Genomic DNA, 8,321 nt, shown 5'->3' with positions numbered 1-8,321 from the left:
AGCTTTATCCTGAAACTCGAAATTAGTCAGAGCATGATAATTATTTTATATTTTGGATGAAATTTTAAATAAAGCAAGGGGAAAATATGAGGCGAGAAATCATGTGGTAGATGCGATGCTATGGAGGGATTCGAAAGTGATGGCATACGAAGCAGGGGCGCACCATGTCAGAATTGCTTCGAAACGTCACAATGGCTTTGTGACATCTTTTCACAAATAGTAGTGCACTATTAAAATGTCGTCATTCAACAGTGACGTCATTTTCCAGATACTTTCGAGTATGCAAGTGTACCATGGAGTGGCAAACAGGCCAACATTCTTAAACCGTTGAAAATACATGCAATAACATCTTTCAACCGATCAATAGAGGATTACATTTTTACCCAAAATAGTTGAATGTTCATCATTAATTGTGTATGGCTTAATGATGGCTGTGTCGCTAACTTTGTGTAACCTGCTATGCATTTGCATGGTTTTCATGTGCCGTCCATTGCCCAAGGTGGATCTCTCGGCCAAGCACCACGTGGTTGCTGTCATCACCCAGGGAGAAGACATTTTTCCAAACTGGGTGACATCATACACGGTTTCCCATGGCAACGACGGTCTTACTTGGCTCCCAGTCTTCAGTTCACAGCAAGGCAGGGTGAGAGGAGACGTCGTATACTCGTACTGCATGAACGTGTGTGCTTTTGTTTCATAGCATTGTATCATTTACATACCAGCGTAATATATTGTGTATGATACTTTGTATTACCAACAGTGCAATACTTATGTTTCATTTCATAAACGATTTCGTGATCAACTGCAAATCGCAGATAACAGCATACCTATCAAGATATCTATAAGGTTTGGTTCTTTTCAAATTCTTACCAATCTCAAGAACAAAAGAGCTATGTAGACAAAAATCAATTTAAAGGAAACTAATGACAAAATATATATGTGAATTGAGTGCACCAAAAGAATCAATACTAGCAGAACAAAGTCAGAGAAAGTTTGAGGGAAATCGGACAACCGATTCAAAAGTTATGAATTTTCACAATTTCGGCGCCGTCATTGCCACTGATTGCTGGACAAGAAGACTACTGCAGTTCATGACGTCATGACAACCATATAAGAAAATCTAGATGGAGAATTCCCTCCCCCCCCCCCACAAAAGCATCACATTTTTACATGAAAAGTACACATTCCATCGACTTTTTATAATTTTACTGACATATTATGTTAAAGGTAATATTCCCCCCGCTTTCTGAAAGAGTTAAGTCTAGTGCTCTTTTGAATTTTCTTTACTTCTTTTTTGCTACTTCTTTATTGTTGTCAATATAATGAAGCAATAAAGTGTAGTAGTCTCCACATCCAGGGATGACGGCACCGAAGCTTCAGAAATTCGTAACTCTTGAACGAATGGTCCGATTTTCCTCAAACTTTTACTGATGTGTTCTACTAATATTGGCACTTCCACTCAATCCACATTCATATTTGGTCTTTGTTTGTTTGTGGGTTTTTTAAGTGCAGACAAAATTTTATTGTAAAGTAATGATTGTAATAATCATTGTAACACAGTTATGTTTGTTTCATACTTTTGTGAACTCAAAGTGGAAATAAATTCAAATCAAATCAATCAAATCAAAGATGAGATGCGCGTATAATATACAGTATTAGGTATATACATCACCAATATAATACATTGTATCCGTGCGATTGGAAGATAGCAGGTCTGCCGATTCAAATTGATCAGCAGTTAGATTTGCATTCACGTTCTGCATGTCATCCAGACATTTACAGGGAACTTTGACAACGAAATACCCGTGGCCAATGAATTCGACCCGCCGTTTGTTGCACGCTTCGTGAGACTCGAACCTCGAACCTGGCATGGACACGTTGCCTTGCGGTTTGAGTTTTATGCTAAAGGGCCCATTGCAGGTATGAAAAAATGTTAATTTACGTGAATAAAGATGTAAGGTATCAGAGATGGCCCTCTCTCTCTATCTCTCTCTCCATAATATAGGTTTCGAATCCCGATGGAATCCCATTTTCTTCGCTCCAAGTTGTCACTTATCAAGAAAATCATTTATGATAAATTTTCCATTTCTTTGCTTTCATTCCTATATATATATATATATATATATATATATATATATATATTATATATATAGTGCATGAGGCTGAATGCACTATAACAATATAAGCACCGACAAATTCTGAATTTGCCCCGAAGGCCAGTTATATTCAATGAGGCCGCAGGCCGAATTGAATATAATTGCCTGAGGGCAAATTCAGAATTTGGAGGTGCTTGGTACTTGTTATAGTGCAATAAGATGTCATGCACTATGTGATATATAAAATAGCATACATACCCAGGCAAGATAAGCCTATATCATTTCTAACAGTTACACGTGTCTACACAAGCAATAATACCAGTTTCTTTCAACCTGTGTGGACAAAATCCTGAAGATCCAAATTCAACTATAGAGTCTAAGGTCTACGTGGTTATATCTAACGTTTTCTAGGCCCTACGATAGGTTAGGTCTAGGCCTGTAGGGGCCCTGGCCTAACGATTTTATACTAGATCTACGTACACTGTACTGTACGTCACTTACGAGCGACAGAGCTAGTTAACACTTGACCCTACAATAGGTCTACCATGGATCTAACAGTAACACTAACAGTAACACGTTAGACGCCCTACTTACTGCACTGTGGGTCCAGGACCAGGACTAGATGATGTTTTGTAGGATTATGGATCTACTGGATTTAAACACAAGGCTCGTGCCAGGCCCCATTGCTACACATGCGGATTCCGAGAGTGTGTTGTGAATGTCGTAGTAAAGTTCATAGCGTAGCGTGATCAAAGAGCGCTTAGCGTATACTGTACACACCACACGCTGCCCATTTCCACGGCGCACTTCCGCGTAGAATGTACGGAGAAAGCGGCACAAATCTTGGGTTGACTTGCTCAGTAATATCCGCAGGATTGATTCCTTTTTCAGAACAGTAGGAGTCCAAAATTCGTAGGGCGTATTTCATGGCATCCTTTGTGTCCTTATTGTCTAAGATACTGTTTATATAGATCAGTCTCTCTAAAAGTAGCGAACCTGTTCATTTCAGCTTCCATGTTTAAATCTACCGCTGAAAGTCTAGTCCCACACAGATAAGTTGCTGGCATAGCCAGCCTTAGCTGCGAGAATTGAGAATAACGATAATATCGAGCAAAGCATATCGCGGTTGTGGCGCAATCGCGTTGATAAGGTGCGGGATTCAAGTACTCGCTGATTAAAATGAGGGAGCAAAAACCGATATCAAATCGATAGTGGGTTATCGTTTGCAATCGTTATATTTTGCGTGCACTATAACTTTTGTCATGCACTGCCGGCCTGTATCATAAGTATGTATGCTATTTATATATATATATATATATATATATATATATATATATATATATATCATTGTGTATCTATGATATGCGCGTGTGTGTATGCACGTCAGTAGGGGAACCGCAGAGCATGCCTGACATGGAGACACTTTACTAGCAATCTTGCGTATGAGAACTTTATCACTCCCAGTGCCTTTCTTAGGTCGATAAGCAAAGTATGTTTTTGTTTTTGTGTTTGTTTGTATTTTTTTTTTTGCATTTTCCAGAATTTTTGTAAACAGTGCTGTTCCCTCCATATCCATTGATATAGCATTCGTGATGATGTCAAAAATCGTAATCTTTTCTTCCCTCACACGCTTATAAATATACATTCTCCTTTCTTTCTCATATCTCACAATATATATATATATATATATATATATATATACATACACATAATATTAATACATACCGTATTACATAAATATAACCAGGAAAGAAAGACGTAGTAAAACAAACAAACAAACAAACAAACAAACAAAAAAGGCGTCAAAACAATATTGATGAAGTTGTTACTTCATTATGTATTGTATATTCAATTTGATTTCATTTTTATCGTTCGACAAAACAAAATAATATACACCTCGTTCTTTTTTGTACCAAAGAATAATGTAAACAAAACATTGTGAAATAAACAGGATACACAACATCAGCGAAACATCATGATAATGAAACCCTAATGAAATCAAAGTGAGTATAATGTAGGAAAAATTGGGGGGGGGGGGGGGCACAATATAATTTTAGGCATAATTATTATGTTATATCCGCCCATTATCAGATCCACTGTAAGCGCTATAAATAACTGTATTCTTCTGCCCGACACCCGCTGTTCTGTTCTTGTACCGAATAGATCGCCTCGATCCCGCTCGGCCTCTCGGCATGATGGACGGACAGATTCCCGATACCTCCGTCACGTCGTCGTCGTGTTATTCTCGCTATTTCTGCGCCAGCCACGCCCGGCTCAACGTCCCCGAATCCAGCTGGTTAGCAGCCAGAAATGACTACAGTCAGTGGGTCAGAGGTTTGTGCAGTTCGCTCATCCGGAAATGAAATAAGGTTCATTATTCCGAAGGTTCTTTAGTCTGCAAATGAAAGCAACACACACACACAAAAAAAAAAAAAGTTTCATGTTCCGAAGGTTTGTTAATCCGGAAACGAAATAAGGTTCGTATAATTTCGAAGGTTTGTTAGTACGCACCTTCTTTTCATTTTCAGATAAATGATATCTACAACGTATAGGGAATTTTGGTTGTTTCGGAATAAAGAACCTTCGAAATAACTAACCTTGTTTAATTTTCGGATTAAAGAGCTTTCGGAAAAATGAACATCACCCTATGTAAGGGAAGTGGGGATGTTGTGTGTGTGTGTGTGTGTGTGTGTGTGTGTGTGTGTGTGCGCGTGCATGTGATTGAGTGTTTGGTTTCCTATAGTCTAACTATTAATGGGCAAAAATACAATGATGCGTTAAAGAAGGATGAATAACTGGAAACCCTATAGTAGTGATAGAATATCACAGCGTCTGTTCATCATTTTGAAGGAAATAAAAAAAGAAGAAAATAGCCAACATTGATTCGGTCTCCAGTTTTGCACATTATGTCGGGTTACAAACCTCAAGCTAAGTCTTCAACACTATAAGCCAGTGGAACCGGTCTCACGATAAATCTTACTCGAGATTTCTGGAGACTGTCCATTTTGTTAAAACGCACTTGTAGACCATAACCTGTACGCAATTTCATTTCTTTTCATTTATTGAGTTTCCACACAAATTATACAGTGTTGTATTTGCAACATCCATCCATGACAATGGAAAGTAGTATATAAATTATAAGTTCAGTACAAAAGACTATAATAACATTTACATGACACAAAATCAATTGAAGTCAGTCTCAAGTACATTACATTCATGACGGGTGAATAAAATTGTGTGCGGTGGGAAAATTATACATACAGAAGCTGTCTCGCCTACATCATCTTGTAGATTTGATTTGGCAAATTGATCTTTAGCGAAGGAAACGTTTATTCTTTATCTACACAATCCGTCACGTTTACCTCTAAATACACAGTCCCAGCATATTGCAGGGTATATATTGAGAATTAGAAAAGTGAAACATATTATGAGTGATAAATAATTTGGTGAAGGAGATGAAAGGAAGGACCCAACAAAAAGCGACGCTTGTAAATTCGTCGGCATTACCACGAACCGACGCTATTTCGTTTTTGAGCGAAAATGCAGTTCTGAGAAAATCGCGTTTAAAGATCTCACAAGTTTTAGACAACGTTTTCAATGACTTTTCCTGTCTTGTGTGTGAAAATTTTGACAGGGTGATGAGAGTGGAAGTTATTCTTCCTATCCATAGTGTAATTTTAGTGTGAATTCAAAAAATTTACGATATTTCTGTCTTCAAACTCACTGCGTCGGTTCGTAAATCCATCGTTTCTTGCGCGCACCATAGGTTATGTACTTAAGCGCGGGTCCCACGAACCGACGTAAGTTGTATTACGCCGGTTCGTGAGACCCGCGCTGTAGGGCCTGTACAATAGGTAACGTGCAATACGCGTGTATCTACGAACCGTCGCTATTTCATTTTCGTATGTGTTTACATACAAATACTATTAGGGCTATACCTGCTTATCAACAATAACCTTATTAATTGAAATTAATTGTCATGTAATGATTGTTGTGATGATTACAATACATTTAGTGATAATTAAGATGATAATACAAGCCAGTTTCTCTTAATTGTTCTAAAAAGAGTGTTGTCATTGTTTTCATCTTCATTTAGTACACGCATGTATTGTTATTATAGCTGTGGTTGATCGTTCCAAAGATTTCTTTGCCCCCCCTTTTTTTGTGGATATATTATTATTTAACACTTTTGCATTTGGACATCTATGGTAATACATGTATTCGGTATACTGTGTTTCATATTTTTTTAATTTTTACCGTTTTTTTTTTACTTAATTAACTTACTTTTTCATTTTTTCACATTATTTTTAATTCAAATTCGGTTCACTTCTTTCATAATACACTGTAATTATGAATGTTTGTTCTAAGATGAAGGATACCGCTAAATCTTGGGAAAAAGACGTGCCAGTCAGTAATAATTACTTGTATTTACTCATCTTTCATACTCATGCATGCACTCTGTTATTTCTTTCTCTGAAATAATATATTAATTTCTTTATTTCTTATTATTCCACATATTTGTGACATTTACTTTGTCACAATTTTTATCAGTGTCATTATTGTCATTTGGCTCGCATGCGAATTCACTCATAATTCCTCATTTTCCATCTTTCTCTTTCCTGCTCAACAGATTCTATGATAGCTGCACCTGATCATATAAAGACATAAACTCATCCTGCATGCACTCTTCGAAACTGATAAACTCCTAAAAATACATGAATATCAACACTATCAGAATTTCAAGCTTCATTTTAAATATATAATAATGGTCATGTTTTATTATGCCTTTTGCAGCAATATATTGAAGAGGTACATTATGTAATCGAAGAAACATAGGTCCTCAATAGAATATCAAATTTGAATTATTCAGAGATGAGTAATGACAATGGGAAGGATAACAATTGTGGAAGAGCTCCATAAATCAATACATATCCAATGGCAAATGGAGATGGAATCAAGATTCAAGAATATGTGTAATTCAAGTTCATTATTATATCAGTTCTTGTGTGTTCACAAAAAGAGGAACACAGTTCGAACATGCACACCAAATCTTACATCGTACATTTACATCTATAGAGTGCGGACGGAACATATACAAGAGAAAGAATAACATCCTCAAATTAATATATCAAGCATAACTACATGTATGTATATGACCACTCAAAGATGTTGCTGCATATGCATGAAGCTTGAGAGTGCTGCAACACCCATATGCTCAGATAAAAACTTGATGTATATCATACAAAAGAGAAGAGGTACTGCATGTACATGTAGTTACACTATTCACAGGACAGTAGAGAAAAAGCACGAGAGAGGGAAATGGGTGTCTAAAATAGGTCGATGTAAGGAGTGCCAAGCCAATTAAGTCTCTAATAGAAGTCATACATATATAAGGAAACAAATTAATCACAACATAAATGATCATGCTCATGTTAACCAATAATTAGCATCTAAAAATGTGTGTAGAAAGCCCATAATATCAGCCTTTCGCCCCGAAGGCTTGTATTATGAGAAAAGAGAAATTTTGGCCGACCCCCCCCCCTCCCTGTGAATCCTTAATCCACCAGTACTATAAACACATTCTGAGAATGTGTTTTAGTACATGTACTAGCAAATTCACAAGAGGGTTGGGGAAATTCAGCCAAAATTGTGTGTGGCTAAAATAATTAAAAAGAAAGGTCATCAGCAAAACTACGGGGTGGATGCAGACGAATTTTCATGTGATGACTAAAAAATATGCAGCTAAAGGAAAAAAAAAAAGACGGCGGAGAGGGGCCAAGGCTAATTTGACTCCCCTCCCCCCCCCCACCAAAAAACAAACAAACAAACAAACACCACTGTTTTACAGCACCTTTCAAGGACTCTTAATTTTTTGTTTGTTAAAAACAAACGTCTCGAAGTAAAGAATTCCATATTGTAGGCGAAATGTAGACCGATACAGTGTATAAAGTGTACATCCCAAGCTATTAAAGAAAAAAAAAACAGATTATGAATATCATTTAAAGTAAGAATTTCAGTGTGTTTAATCATCTTTAGTTGAGTTGCAAATGACATGTACATATTTAATAAGAGCAGTAAACTTCGAAGCGCCCCCAAGCCCTTCTATACTTAATTATTCATGTGTAAAGGTAGCGCCAGGGCACTCTGGTGGTCTAGTGGTTATGACGCTGGTCTAGTAATCCAGAGGTCGTGGGTTCGAATCCTGCTTGGGCTGCCTGTGATTTT

The sequence above is a fragment of the Diadema setosum genome, chromosome 18 (assembly GCF_964275005.1).
Source record: "Diadema setosum chromosome 18, eeDiaSeto1, whole genome shotgun sequence".
Lineage (NCBI taxonomy): Eukaryota > Metazoa > Echinodermata > Echinoidea > Diadematoida > Diadematidae > Diadema > Diadema setosum.
The sequence above is the reverse complement of the archived record's forward strand: the minus strand, read 5'-3'. Positions refer to the sequence as shown.